Source organism: Halichoerus grypus, chromosome 5 (assembly GCF_964656455.1).
Source record: "Halichoerus grypus chromosome 5, mHalGry1.hap1.1, whole genome shotgun sequence".
Lineage (NCBI taxonomy): Eukaryota > Metazoa > Chordata > Mammalia > Carnivora > Phocidae > Halichoerus > Halichoerus grypus.
Window position 1 is genome coordinate 91,483,163 of NC_135716.1, and position 12,537 is coordinate 91,495,699.

The following is a 12,537-nucleotide window of genomic DNA, read 5'->3' on the forward strand; positions in this document are numbered from 1 at the left end:
GCCAGCCCTTCTCCTACCCAATCCATTAGGGAGTCAGAACTTCTCCTCTGGAGAGGACCTTCTTCTCTTCTCAAAGAAGAGTCTACAAGGGGAAAGGATGCTGGGCATATGTGTGGTATGACTGTGTCCAGTTCTGGATTCACAGGGCCACCCAAGGTCCTCTCCTGGCCTCCAACTACAAAGCCAGGGGCTCCTGCTCACTGATGCTGCTCAGCAGCCAAAGAGACTAAGGCTCCTGGGCTGGGAAAGGGCAGAGACTCTTTAAGCTCATCCCGCTGTCCCTCCTCTTATTTGGCCAAGCATCACACTGAGCCCTGGGCATTCCAAGTGCTATCTTCTTCAGACACTGTCTCTTTGTCAGCAAGGTGGTTTTCTTTCCCCTCCCCACCTACCCATATCAGTAACTTAGTGCACTGTTCTAAGCTAGCAACATGTCCTGCTACCAAGAATTAGGAGTCCATAAGAAGAGATGGGATGGAGGACAGGAGGACCCAGCTACAGAGAGAGTTGGGCCATGTTGCTGTGTTGCACTATTCAAGGAGGTCACCATTTATCATGTATTCTATTTAAATGGTTTCCCCAGGAGTTGGGTCTCACGGTGGCCCTGGGGTGGCCTTGAGAATGTGAAGGAATGAAAAGATGGGGGTGGAGAGAAAACTTCTTCCTTTGATAATAATTCCAATTTTTATAAGGTGTGTGTGTGTCTGTGTTGGGGAGTAGGGAATTGGGGTAAGGAAATCCTCAGACCCTGAACCCATTTATATGAAAAAACTTTGCAAGGAAAGAAGTGGGAAAGAACCTACTGGATCCTAATATCAAGGCTTTACAGAAAACAAGGGAGAGGAGGAGAGTTACGGTTTCCAATTTAGGAGTCTGGGTGATGCGAGGCAGTCGCCTCAGGGGACTGCTGACAACAGGAGACTGCAAAGCACTTCTCTGGCTGTGGACAACTGTCAAAACCTTGAGCGGGGGCTGCTGCAGGCACCTGCCAGGAAGGACTTCCAACCCTGACAGAAGGCATGGCAAGAGGGCCTTAAAAATGCCACCAAGATGGGGGCGCCTGGGTGGCTCAGTCGTTAAGCGTCTGCCTTCAGCTCGGGTCATGATCCCAGGGTCCTGGGATCGAGCCCCGCCTCGGGCTCCCTGCTCAGCGGGAAGCCTGCTTCTCCCTCTCCCACTCCCCCTGCTTATGTTCCTGCTCTCGCTGTCTCTCTCTCTGTCCAATAAGTAAATAAAATCTTTTAGAAAAATGCCACCAAGATGATCAAACCACAAATAAGCAAAGTGAGGGAGAAAAGAGAAGGCACCAGATTTTCATCGGAACTGGCCACCATCCTGAGGGAGGCCCGGATTGCTGGAGGGGAGGGCATTTGCAAGCAGTCTGTAGGCAAGCAGGGCCAAGGGACAAAATTCAAACATGAAAGGCAGTCTGACCCAGGAACCAAGAGGGAATGAGTTCATAGCAGGACTCGGTATTTTATATTTATTTGGTATTTATCATATGCCAGGAACCATTTTAAGCAACTTAGCTTGGCTATCTCATTTAATTTCTACATCAGCTCTGTGAAGCTATTATCCCCATTTTAACAGATTAGAAAATGAAGGCACAGGTGGGTTAAGCAACTTGCCAAAAGCTGCTCAGCTAACAAAGAGGGAGCTCTTGCTCAATAAATACGAGATAATTAAATTGATAAAAGAATGAAAAACAGGGGCGCCTGGGAGGCTCAGTCGGTTAAGTATCTGCCTTTGGCTCAGGTCATGATCCCGGGGTCCTGAGATAGAGCCCTGTGTAGGGCTCCCTGCTCAGCAGGGAGCCTTTCCCTCCCTCTCCCTCTGCCCTTCCCCCCTGCTCATGCTCACTCTCTCTCAAATAAATAAATAAAATCTTAAAAAAAAAAAAGAATGAGAAACAAATTTCTCTTCCCCTTGAAATATTTTAAGAGGGTACTAGGTCCTTGGACATGACTTATCAGTAGTTTGTTCATCATAGTATTTGATAGGCTTATAAACTCCTATAAGGAAGGTAGGAACTGAAGGTGAGGGAGAGTATAGTTGGTGGGATTTGTTAACCGATGAATATGTCCCTAAGAAGGCCTCCAATGGCATTCTCTTTTCAAACCTCTCTTCAGTCAAATGTTCTCTTTTTTTTTTTTAAGATTTTATTTATTTATTTGACAGAGAGAGACACAGCGAGAGAGGGAACACAAGCAGGGGGAGTGGGAGAGGGAGAACCAGGCTTCCTGCCAAGCAGGGATTCCGATGTGGGACTCAATCCCAGAACCCTGGGATCATGACTTGAGCCGAAGGCAGACCCTTAATGACTGAGCCACCCAGACGCCCCTCAAATGTTCTTTTAATTTCTGATTCAGAATGACCCAAGCTGGGAGAGTTGACAGGGGTGTAGAAGGACAGAATGAGAATTTCCAGAAGTGGTTGGGACAAGAAACCAAATGAACTGGGTGAAAATGAACAAGTGTAAAAGTAAAGCCCTACCCCCGAGGCTCACAACGTTAACTGCTCTGTTCTAACCTGGGAGTAGACTCCCCAGAAGCTTTGATGAAGCCCTTAGGACGGAAGCCACCCTCAATCTGAGTTGTCAGTGGAACATGGCTCCTTAAGGCCCGAGGGTAAACTGAGGTTGCTCTGACAGATGTACAGTAGCCAAGAAGGAGGTCCCATAGCATTTCGCGCTGGTTGGATCCCATTTGAGGCAGGCTGGTTTTAAGCACATTTCAATGAGGGACACTGAGCACGCCCAGAGAAGGGCATTTAGGGAAATCTCTGCAAACAATGTTACATTCTGAATTTACAAGGCTGCAGGGGATGCTTACCAGAGGAGACGGAAGTCTGGCGCTGTATGTAATAGCTGTCTATAATTGTTTGAAGAACTTATCCAATTAATTCCAAAGGCCAAAGAAAGGTCAATGGGTAAAAATCATAGTGGGGCAGACCTTTATAGTGTAGAAGTTTACCATGAAGATTTTGTCCTTGACGTATCTGAGTTACTTAATGGCTTTTCTGTTTTTTTCTTTTCTTTTAATTTAAATTCAATTAGCCAACATATAGTAAGTACATCATTAGTTTCAGATGTAGTGTTCAATAATTCATCAGTTTCGTATAACACCCAGTACTTAATGGCTTTTAGTCTCAATTTCTTCCTCTGTAAAGCAGGCTCAATAATAATAATTCTTTTAACAGGATATTATGAAAATAAATTAAAATGTGCATGTAAAGTGCAGCCCAGTGCCTGACACACAGGGACCATTAGAGTGTTGGTATTTATCTTACTTTATAATGGCTTACACTCAGAGCTGCCCCATAGTGGAACAGATTGCTTTCAGAGGCTGTGAGCACGCTTCCTCCCACTGATCATATCTAAGGGTTCACACAGGTGGTGTGTGAGGGATTCCATCACCGGGTTGGGGACTGGAGTCGATGGTCTTAAGATTTTATTTATTTGAGAGAGAACGAGCATAAGCAGGGGAGAAGGGCAGAGGGAGAGGGAGGAAAAGGCTCCCTGCTGAGCAGGGAGCCCTACACGGGGCTCGATCCCAGGACCCCGAGATCATGACCTGAGCCGAAGGCAGATACTTAACATTTGTACGATGTCTCCTTTCTCCCACCTTCACTTCAAGGAACCAGTCTCACCTCATCCTCAGTCTGAGTCTCAGTCCCTGTGATTTGGGTAAGTCTGACCCCACCTCTCAGACCCAGAGGTTGGCACAAGACCAAGGCTCGGACAACGTGTCACTCCCCTGGCCGTGGTGATCTGTTCAGGGACATGCCTGTGACCCAAGCCAGCCCAATGACAGCTTTGGGATGGGGCTGAAGCTGCTGTGAGGAAGAGGGTTTCTTGCTAATCTTAAGCCTGGAGAGCTTGGTGGCATTATTTGAGAAAGAGGTCAAGAGAGAGAAAAGGGAATTTGAGAGATGGAGAGGAACACATTCCTAATAACATTCTTTTAACAACCAGACCCAGCTATTCCTGAAACCCTCCTGGACAGTTAAGGTGCTCAAGTTAATAAATCCCCCTTTTCCTGCAAGGCAGTGTGAGTGGGGGATCGGCCTCTTGGGAACCAAAGAGAAATGGCTAACTAAGCCTTGGTTCTCCCCGTTTGGAGGATAGTAATCTACAGGAAGCTGGGGGAGATCACAAATTCCTTTGGGCAATTCCAGTTGAAACAACAGCCCGCCTATGAGGGCACTTCCACGGGAGACTCTAAGTGAGAGGCGCCCGGCTGAGCTCAGTCATTCCACAGGACCAGGAGAGACAATAATGAATTGTTACAGAGAGCCACACTGGGTAACTGAATCACGCATCCAACGGGGGGAGCCTCTGGGAAAATCCTAGCAAATACTGTAAAAGCCTCCAGCCCAGGGTGACCTCCTGCTTTGTTTCTGGGCTACTCGGCAGCTAGGGGACACTGACTTTAACTGCAGGCTTTTATAACCCCTTTGTCTACTCTTTTCCTTATCAGTGGTTAGGATGACAGCCATTCTTAAATTCTGAAGGATTTCTTTTACTCTTGTCCCTCATCCAATTCACCTCCCTCTTCTCCACCCAATCTGTGTACACACACCTTCAATGCTGCTCTTGGTAACAAGGGGTCCCATTCCAATGTTGGGTCAATCCTTTTCACCTTATTTCACGGAGAAATTCAAACAGGGAAACTCTTTTGTTCCTTGGAGTAGCTGTTCTTTATAGATACTGATTAGATAAAATCTGCAAAGTTGAAATGTATGTACCCAGGGGGCTTAGGAATCCTGCTGATAAGCATTTATTCTGTGGACGTTCACCAAAGTTTGCTAAGATATGTACACAAAGATGTTAATTGGAGCATTTTTGCAATGAGGGGAGCAAAAAGAACAAATTGTCCATCCGTAGGGACTGGTTGAGTAAATTATGGTACCTCTAAATGTGGGATCAGTGAAGTCAGATTTTTTTTTTAAAAAAGATAAATCTCTGTGTTGATCTGGAAAGAGCTCTGGGGTATATTACGAAGTGGAAACAACACTCCTACCACATTGCATAACTCTGGTGGGCACCGTTCATGTTGTGTGCTATGGGAATGCAGTCCTTGCCAGGGCACCCGAAAACACAGCAGGGTTGGTGTCCCAGGGAGTTGTGTAATCTTGAGGCTATTTTGGTGTTAAAAATATTTAAGCACAAACGGATACGTAGTTTTATACATAAACATTTTTCCTCTGAGAGAGAAGCAGAAGAAAGTTCTTAAAGTGGTTGCCTTGGGGAGAAAAATAAGCAAGGGGTGGGGGCAGGTGGGAGTTTTCACTTTTTATTTTGTACCTTTTTGGACACGTATATTATCTAATCAGGTACTTGTTAGCCATCTCCAGAGACTATCTGGGGGTGGCAGAGACGGGAGGATGGGCCACGGCTGTTTTAGTCTTTAAACTTCTCTCTGCTAATTTTTCAAACCCTAATATGTGGTCCTTTTCCCTCAAGAAGCCACTAAGCCTCACCAAACAGCGAGCCTAATTTTTGGAGATTATCCAAGACAAGGTATCCATTTTTCTCATGCAAAGCATAACATTGCTCCTATTACAACATTCCTTCCTGGGCTCTGCTTGTTTCTGCTTGTGAAAAGCAGCCCTGAAATCCTCAGGTGAGCATACATCTTTGTCCCCCGTGCAGTTAGTGGAATGTGGGACTGGGGTGGCAGGTGGGTGATGGCTCCTGCCGAGAGCCACTACTCCGTCCCTTCCCTTTGTTGGTCCCTCCCAGGTGGCCCACACCATCAGCCATCAGACTCCTCGGAGCCGCTTCCTGCATGCCAACTCCCGGGGCTGGTTTGGAAGAGGGAGATGAGTCAGCAGATTTGCCCAATTCGAGGCTGGCCTGGTGCCAGCGAGATGCCCTGCCCGGATTCAACTGTCCCACTCCCGCAATAACTGGCAAGATGGGGTCAAAGCCACCTCTCGGGTTCTAGAAATGAGCTCATCTTCTTTGGCTACCCTGGGGAGACAGACGCCAGGGGAAGGGGAGCCAAGGGGAGCTGGTCTGGGGGAAGGGCTTCCTCCCCACTGGCAAGCATCTCAGGGGGAGGGAGGGGCCCAGGAATTGTCTGCGGACTCCCAGCTCCCCACCTGGCACCACCTTCCAGGCAGGGGCAGCTCTGGGTATGGTCCCTCTGCAACCTGGGGGACAAGGACCTCTGCCCACATATATCTCAGCAACCCCCTCTGTTCTCTCTCCTCTGCCTCTTCTTGGCGGAGGTCCACAACTATCAAAAGCCGAACACCTGGAAGCATTAAACAATCATTCAGGTCAACCGGTGAAGTGGGAGCCATGCTTGCTACCAGCCCGGAATCACTGTCTCTTTGAAGCTTCCTCTCCCGCAGGTCCGTCAGGCTGAAGGACCTTCCCTCTCAAACCCTGTGCCCCGACTCACGCCCCTAGCACCTCTCTCATCAAGTTTACTCTGCCTTCTAGGCTCTTCACAAATCAACCAAAGAAATGACTGAAAGGAATGCTCTTCATCCTGGGTGTCCCTTGAGTTCTGTTTGGCTCCGTGTTCTGGCTGCCTGAGGAAAATGGCTATCTTATCCCAATTTTCATGGTTTGACCTTCAGAGTAGCTGAGGGTCCCCATGATATTTTGTGGCTTTCCATGGTTTCCCTTGCTTTGAATTTGGGCTGCTCTTTTTCAGAGGCAGAGAAGGGTTCTTGTCCTTCAGGGCAAAAGCCCCAAAGACTTCAAATATTGGGGGGTCCCCTCCATTCGCAGACCAGTACAGAACAGCATAATCTAACAGATGGCCCTGGGACAGCCGCAGCTCCTGAGGGGGGACCACACTTCAGAAGGGATCGGTCCACTTGTCAAGAGACCACAAACACTCGTACTGTCGCCCATGTGAGGGGGGAAAACACTTCTACTGACTGATGTCTGTCAGGAGCCACACTAGACATCATAAGAATTTTGATCTTCTATATTCCTCTCAACAATTCTGAGTGGAAACGTTTTTGACCTTTTTTTCACAGAAGAGGGAACAGAAGCCGAGGTAGTTAGCAATGTGCTCGGGTCACACAGCTTAAAGAGAGCCCCAGCCTGCCCCCTGCAAACCTCTGACTGCCTCTTTCTGGGTGAATGAGGTGACACCACAGCCCGAAAAAGCACACCACTCCTTGGTTGGGGAATTAGCAGATTGAGTGCTCAGGTAGACCGAGCTTGCCACCCCCTCACAGATGCGGCACAACCCAGCCTTCTGGTTCACTCACAATGGGGGCTTTGTGCCAACATGGCAGTGAGATGGCGAGTCTCTACCTGTGGCACATACCATTCCTGCCCTGAGCCTCATTCCCATGAAAGTCTGTCAAAGAGGACTGAAAGGAAAACCGAAGGAAGCTGCAAACCCTTTCCCGAGGCTCCAAGATTCAGGGCCTTTAAGCCAAAGGCCCAGCTCACTTGTCCCTCCCCATGTTGGCCGGTGGAAGACCACTGTCCTTGCGGGCTGTGTGGGCCCTGGACTCAGAGCCTTTCCCCAGCCCCGATGATATGGCTGAAGGAGCGCACGGGCTCCTGACCCCCTGAAACACCTTCCTCTGGGTAATGCTGGCAACAGCTGTTGCCATTTAGGAAAGCACCTTGCATGCCTGGCTCTTGGTCCTGTGGTTACCACGATGAGGCTGGAATGGAGTCTCTGGGGCCCCCACTCTGGCCAAACCATTATCAAAGTCAATTTTCAAGTACAGTCAACTCTCAATTATTCATCGACTAATGATTCAATCTGCGCCTCATCTTCCTCCTCCTCCCTCTTTCTCTTCCTTCTCTTCATCAGATGCCCTTTGACTCTCCTCACTGATACACCCACCAGCGAGGGAAGAGGTGGAAGACTCCAGAGCCCTCAATGTCAGGGCCTGTTGAGCCAAACAAACAAAAAAGAGTTTGTTTAAGCAGCACGTTGGGCAGAATGTGGATTTTGAGTAACCTTGCTAAGCTTATCCCCACTTATCATGGATGAGAGACAACGACCTTGAGTTCTTTGAGCCCCTCTGCTAAGTCTAGCCAGGGGAAGAAATAGAAGGACTGAAATCTGCCCACTCAGAGCCAGGTCCAGGCTGAGACTGGCCAGATTGAGAAGGCAGGCATGCCCCATGCTGCCCAGTCCTGCAGACCCAGGACGCATGTATGTATTTCTCCAGAATCTGCTGGATGCGGGAAAATGGGTTTTGAGATAAACCAAAACTCAGAGTTTTCCTCTCCTGAGTGGCTCGGGTTTTATATTCCCAAATCGAATAAATGAGCAAATAAAACATGAAAAGTGGTTTTAAAAAGTTGAATTCACATACGATAGCAGTGGTCAGGTCTTTCCTAGCAAACAAGAAGGCTTGTTTCAAGGCTTAAGCTGGGTTGCATTTCCAAAAAAACAATACCATGGCTTCTCTTTATATTATAAATAATAACAAATGTTAACATCTTGATATATAAGTGCCCAATGCTATATCAAATGATATAGATAAAAATAACTTATTTAATCTTTCGAACTCCATGAGGTAGAAACTACTATTATTCCTCTTAGCAGAAAAAGAGAGAAGTTAAGTCAGTTGTTCCAGCTTGCTCAGCAGTGAAGGGACAGAGGAAATAAGTTGTCTTATTCAATTTTCAGACCCCACCATCTTTGATCTACAGTGTGGTAAATGCTACACGATTTAGCCTCTTCTCTTGATCACAACTACAACAACCACAACAACCCAAACCCCAGTTATGAAATTGGGAATCCCAGCCCCACTTCCTCCTCTCCATTGGCCTCCTGAGCCCCAGATGTCCAGCCTGAGTATTCCTCCCTGCTAAAACACTCCTGCTATTTAGTAGTGACTTGTGCACATCATGTGGTTTTTGCATTTGTTCTCTCAAGCATTGTTAGGTCTTTATATTATAATTTAACTTTCCTTGTGATATATTATCTCCCCAGAGTAAGAGTCTCATGGGACGGGATGGTGTCATACTCATGCATATTGTCATGTGTCACTGTTCCTAGATGATCCCAGGCATAGAGCAAGCCTATAATATCTAATTTCTGATTCTTGAGTTGACTGATTTAGGAGTAGAAACCATGTGGCCTATACCTCTAGTGTATCTCTCACAGTGCTTAACATAGCCCTACGCATATAGTAGATACTCAACATTTTTGTTGGCTGAGTGTCAAACTACTGGGAAGAAAGAGAGAATGAGTCCCACAGTTCCCAAGCGTCTACCGTATGGCTTGTGTATAATATCTAATTTAAACTTCACAATAATTCTATGATGTAGATGTTGTCCCTACTTGTCACATCGCCTCGAACCTACATGAATGAGGTGAATGGGGAAAGGAGGGTTCATATACAAGGCCTTGGAAGCAGGGTGAGGAAACCACAGGTACCTGACATCCAAATATCATTCTTGGGGACACCCAGGAGGTAGTTATGTGGTGGGCAAGCAAGGGCCTGAGCTCCAACAGGTCAGGTCCCAGGAACAGCTGAGAGCTAGGATGGGGTGTCTCAGCCAGCAGCCCCCAGGAACAGCCTGTGGGGAGTTTCTGTCCCAGACCTTGAACTTAGTCCCGACACCAGGCTCCACCCATATTAAGCCTTTGTCTTTGGGAAAATGACAGAAACCCCTCCAGCCCATTACTTTCCAATTGTTCCTGACCTGAGCTGGTTCCAGTCGGATAAATCTGCATCAGAACAGAGAGAGGGCTCCCTAGGAATCTGTGGGAATGTGGGGGAGTGGGCAAGATAAGAGACAGCAGGATTAAAAGATTTAACAAAGAAAGCACTCCTTTACACTGGACAATGCCCGGCAGGCTGGTTTTAGAGCCCTGATGGAGTGGGATTTCTAGAGCCCGGGAACGAGCGCGTTTCTATTTACCTAAACTTCTACAAATTATTGAGGCTGCTAGTCTGCCTGTCTTGTGGGAGCCTGGGACTGTGCCAGGGTCCCCACACATCCTGCCAGGTTTCTGCTCACGAACTCCAGTGAATGCCCGCTTCCACAGCAAGTTGTGAAAATCTCTCTTCACAGGAAGGCTGGTAGCTGAGACAGAGCGCTCCAAGAGGGAGGGCGGGAGGGAGCCTTAGCCCACGTTCCACCCACCCCACCCCAAGGCGCAGGCCCTCGCACCTGGCAGCATTCATTCTGCCCAAAGAGATGGGTGCTATCTTCGCCTGGGTGGCAAGGCAGGGCCACCAGACTGAGCTCTGCAGGTCCCTTCCTGCCCCATTTTTAGGAGCCTGGGCTCAGCACTTACAACTTCATCTGCCCTCATTCACCACCGCCTGCATCTAGCAGGTGCTCAATAAATATGTGTCAAGTAAATGATTTAACAACGTGTCTATTAACCTGTCCTTCTCTGCAGTATCTGTGGCTGGCCCGGCAATTGTATAAATCTGGTGGGCAAGGTGGGGGCGGGGAGCAGAGTGGGGAGGGAATCCACACACTTGACGCTCCTCAGTTCTCAGAGTGACGCAGGGGTCGGCTCTCCCAGCTTCCTTCCTATGGATGAAGAAACAAGGCCCAGGAAGACAAGGGTACTGCGTGCTCAGATCCGGCCTCCACCAGCCTCCTCAGCCCCTTCTTAAGGCAAGGCACCCAAGGTCCTCCAGACCCTCGCTGACCTAACTCTCCAGTTCAAATTCTCATGCCACACAGTCTCTACACTACGTTTGGTACTTCTAGTGCTTGGCATTTCCCCCTTTCCCTCTTCATTTGAGAAACTTCTCACTTTGGAGTGCACAGTCATCACCGCTTCTGGGAAGTCTTCCCGGGATGCCCCTAGGCAGGCTTAGTGGTGACCCTCGCTGAGTCTCACAGGGCCCTGGGCTTTCCTCTGTCTCATACGTAGCACTTGCATTTGTGCTGTATTTGGGTTACCTGGCTCTCTCTTCTCCTTCCTGGGTGAACTTCTAGAGGAAGGATCTGGTCCTTTACCCCTGCCACACCGCCTGCCTGCCTGCCACAGAGCAGAAGATCCAGGAATGTTGTTGATGATCGCTACTGTTTATTTAAACCTGGCACTTCAAAAAAACTCCTTCTAGGGCGCCTGGGTGGCTCAGTGGGTTAAGCATCTGACTCTTGATTTCGGCTCAGGTCATGATCTCAGGGTGGTGCGATCGAGCCCCACGTTGGTCTATGCACTGGGCCTGGAGCCTGCCTGGGATTCTCTCTCTTCCTCCCCACCCCCCACCCCCGCCCCCGCCCCACCTCCCCTGAACGCTCTCTCTCTCCAAAAAAAAAAAAAAAAAATTTCCTTCCATACATTAACTCATCTAATCCTTACAACAACAATCCTATGAAGTAGATGATTGAGATGTTTATTACTTTTTAAAGTATCTATTATCATAATCATCATGAGCCTCCCGTTTGAAAGGAGAGATATATAGACAAGCTAGAGAGGGGTAGAGCCCAGTGTCGAAGGAATATACAGACGACCTCCTCGCTGACCTCTTCCTGTTGGCCAGACCTCTGTAGGCTCATTCTTGCCTTCTCAGGAATGTTCCCCTTGTCCACAGCCTTTCAAAATTACAACCGTCTCCAGACTCAGTCACATTTTCCATGACACTTCCTCTGCCCTCTGGCCCAAACAGCTCGCTCCTACCCTCCCACAGCATTAAAACCAGCATGTAACACATTTTTTTAATTTCTCTTATTGTGCCATAACCTCACATTCTTCCCAACACGACGACACTCTGTGCTCCTCCATGCAAGCGTCTGCATCCTGCGTTCTTGTTTTCCCTCCACTGTACCCAGCAGATTGTTAGGAGCATGAGAGGTGCGAAGCAAATACTTGGTGACACCTTGAATGACAGAACACCTCGGGGTTCCAGCCATCTTTGCAGATGATTGGTGCTACTTGCCCTCATCATAATGGCAAGCCCAGGCTGCCCCTCCGCTGCTAGATGTGGGGGTGCTTCTCATCTGGGGTGCACAGACAGCAGACTGGGGCTGGGGATATTTGGGTGTAACATGAGGCTCTTTGCCTGTCGTCTGTAGGTCAGACCTGTTTACAGGTCTCTGAACAACTGGACTCTTCTTTCTCCTACTGTCTTCCTTTGATTTCCTTTCCTGAGCCCAGCAGAGAGGAGTCCGTGCGATATAACATAGCTGAAGAAGTTGAGCTGAACCAGGAAGAGATCCATAAAACTCAAAGGAGTGCCCAGGAAAGAGGCCTGCAGATCAGTTGGGGAATGGGACCCCCCTCTCTGCCTTCCTGGGAACATCCTTATGATGAACCGCCAGCTCCGTGGGCCCTGTAGAGCCCTGTGTGAATGAGCCCATTGGAAGACCCCAGGATGAGAGCTGAGGGACCATTTACTCTGTACGTGACTTGAGCAAGTCACTTTCTCCCTTTACCTGAAAAATGAAATAATAACGTCTAGACTACCTCCCCCACGGGGGATTGTTGTGTGTATTAAATGAGCAAAGTATGTGGGAGTACTCCGTGGACCATAAGTCATTGTAGCCATTCATTCATTCACTTACTTAATTTATTCAACAAATATTTATTGAGCACTCACCGTGCACCAGACACCGAGCTTAGCTCC